We start from the raw sequence: 2,954 nt of genomic DNA on the forward strand, positions 1-2,954 counted from the left end.
TTTTATGTTTGTTAATATTTACTTTTGTGTCTTTATTTCACGAACGGGTACTACTTTCCGGATGACCCTCGTACTTGAAAGGGAATGCACGAAATTCAAAATAGAATCGCTCAAACTCATCGATAGCTCACGAAACGTAAGGGACCGGAAATAAGCAAGCGAAGCTTGTTTTGGACACGGGACGTCAAGAAGACGTCAAATTGGAAGCTCACCGTTTTTGCGTGGATCCAGAAACTTAGACATGGAAAACTTTTCGGGTCGTGGGTCTGGAATTCTTGGAGATGGATGGATGGAAAAAGTCAGTCTGAGCAGGGATATGAAAAAATGAATGAGTATTAGATATATTATTGGCAGAGAAGTGGAGAATACCCGAGGAGTGTTGAAGATTGAATGGAGGAGATGTTGAGAGGTGTAGGGAAATTGAATATTGGGAAAGAAGGAATCGGTATTTCAAGGAAAACTTGGATGTAGATATATATCATTTTTTTATCATCTAAAAAATAAGAATAAGGCAAAATTTGTAAAATCGTAAAAAAAATTAATACGGTGTTACCGATTTCATCACATAGGTGGCATTCACCTACGTAATGAAATCTTCGTGAAATTTTCGTGAATTCACAAAGTTCGTCTTATTCCTCAGGATGAATGTTCAGAAGTTTGAGCCCCCGATACCATTAAAATCTTAAAAATAAGTAGTTAAAATTATAATGATACTTTATCGAGAATTAGCAACCTCTTAAGTGCCGACTTATTTTCAACAGAATTATTTCTTAACAGTCGCGATTGTTAATTAAATAGTCAATCGAGTTCTCCTATCAAAGTTAGCATTAAAAAATAAAATCTCGGTGGATACTCAAATTCCAGGGTACACGAGTTATAGAGTACTTGTATTTGTAAAACAAAAACTGTAATATCGGTATCTGTACAGGACCCATAAACTCAACAATTTTGAATCAACTCTGCAAACCATTTTGCCCTAAAAAGTTTTCAGAACTGATAACACTAAATAGAAATGAAAATACCTGATGAATGGAAAGTTGCCTTGCCAACAACAACAATGGCCCAGTACAGATGTTTATTTATATCAGAGGTCGCGGAACCTTAGAAAAATATCATAATTTTTTGGTTATTTGGTTCGTTTAGCAGCAGGAAAACATTATCACTACAAAAACAGACATTAATTAAATTATACCGTGTACCTTGTTCAATAACGCTTGGAAAGTTAAGTAAGGAATGACGTTGAATCTCCATAAACACACCAGAAGGAAATAATAAGTGACCAAACGACCTCCCTTATTGGTAATAATTAACAATACTTTCTCTACTCTAGATTGTATTAAGGAGCGGATTTTTTCCCTTAAGTAATGAGGTAAAATATGCAGAAAATGCAAAATTTCAGTTCCCTTATAGAATAAAGGTGATGAAATAGTTCGAATATTCCATTGCTGATTGCCTCCATTTCAATAGCTAGTTTTGTACACAAATACTATACAGGGTTCGTCCGGAAAATAAGTGTACTGAGCTAGGGAAAAAAATTATTACACTTTTACATATCTTAAGCTAATATTCCTCAAAATAGGACCCTTGTGAGTCGATATACTTGTTCCAGCGGCGTTCCCATTCCTGGAACGCTCCCGCGAAGGCATCATCGGGAACCTCTCGAAGACTCGTCGTCGACCTCTTCTCTGCCCTCCACGAACCTCTTGTGCCACCGAAAGATCATGTTTCTGGACATGGCTGACTCCCCGTAAGCCTGGTTAATCATACCGACAGTTTCGGTAGACGATTTCCCAAGCTTTACCGCAAATTTGATGGAATAACGCTGCTCCAAAAACTTCGGCATCGCGTTCCGTGACGTGGGTCGGACGTGGAGGTTCGCGTTAACAGAGCTCCTCACTACACCACAGCTCAGAGCCGACTGCCTTTTTCAGCGTCGCTTGCCAACATACCCCCCTCCAATTGCAGCCCGTCAGAGCGGTGCTGGGCGCGCCTGGAGCGGCGGGAAAAAATCAGTACACCTATTTTCCGGACGAACCCTGTACACTATGTAGCTAATGATAAAGGTGTTTCAACGCAAGAATTTGTACAGAAACCATTATACCATAACTGTTCCACGTCTTCACTGTAGAATGTGCAAAAAATATGCCCCGGGTGAGGATCGAACTCACGACCTTAAGATTATGAGACTTACGCGCTGCCTACTGCGCTACCGAGGCTACATTTTGCAACTCGTATTTCAGTTGGAGGAATGAGTAAATGGAATGGCCTATGATTCAACTTCAAAATCGTCACATTTGGAGGTAAATATCTGGAGGAATATACGTTTCAGAAGAGAAAGTTTTGTATTTAACTTTTGGCGCTTTTTAAAAAGTCGGATTAAATAGGTCTAAGGAGAATATTGGGTAAATAAAATGGTAATAATTGCTTATAGTTTCGAGTGTAATGTATTATCGAGTTGAATCCAAAGAATTTTAGGCATCCAACGACTGAATTATGTGTAATTTCATACCTAAGCAAGAGTGCAATATGTTTTTTTTTACTGTGCGTGATGGGCTACACGTAGAAGAAGTTCCACAATCAAATTGTAGGATCAGAAAGGTATTGCGAGAGGTGTAATATGGCATCCAGATAAAGGATATCGTTTCTCAAAGTGGGAGATGTCACCGCACAAGTGATCGCCGTCCAAATGAATTTTTACCTTTGCCATTTACAACCCTTTGATCTCCTCTAATTAGGCACGCCTGATGTCCTTAAGTTTAGAAGAATTCGAAGACATAAGGATTGCAGAATAGTTAACGAGTTAGGAGCAATACAATTTCACCAACACAAGGAATTTCAAAGATGAAATAGCATTCGTCCAACCTGGAATTCGAACTTATGATGTCTCCAAATGTTGTTTTGAAAGAATAAGATAAGTTTAGTTAGTTGTTTAGAAATTTCAAGTTAAATAGTAC

The 2,954-nt window shown here is 38.4% G+C and overlaps 1 non-coding gene across 1 annotated transcript; it reads right to left on the reverse strand.

Moving 5' to 3' along the window:
• Window positions 1–2,143: 2,143 nt before the first annotated feature.
• TRNAM-CAU (transfer RNA methionine (anticodon CAU)) lies at window positions 2,144–2,216 on the reverse strand. Its single transcript has one exon. It is a non-coding gene; the product is annotated as a tRNA-Met (tRNA).
• Between the last annotated feature and the right edge of the window lie 738 nt (window positions 2,217–2,954).

Source organism: Hetaerina americana, unplaced genomic scaffold, assembly GCF_022747635.1.
Source record: "Hetaerina americana unplaced genomic scaffold, ioHetAmer1.1.p SCAF_128, whole genome shotgun sequence".
NCBI lineage: Eukaryota > Metazoa > Arthropoda > Insecta > Odonata > Calopterygidae > Hetaerina > Hetaerina americana.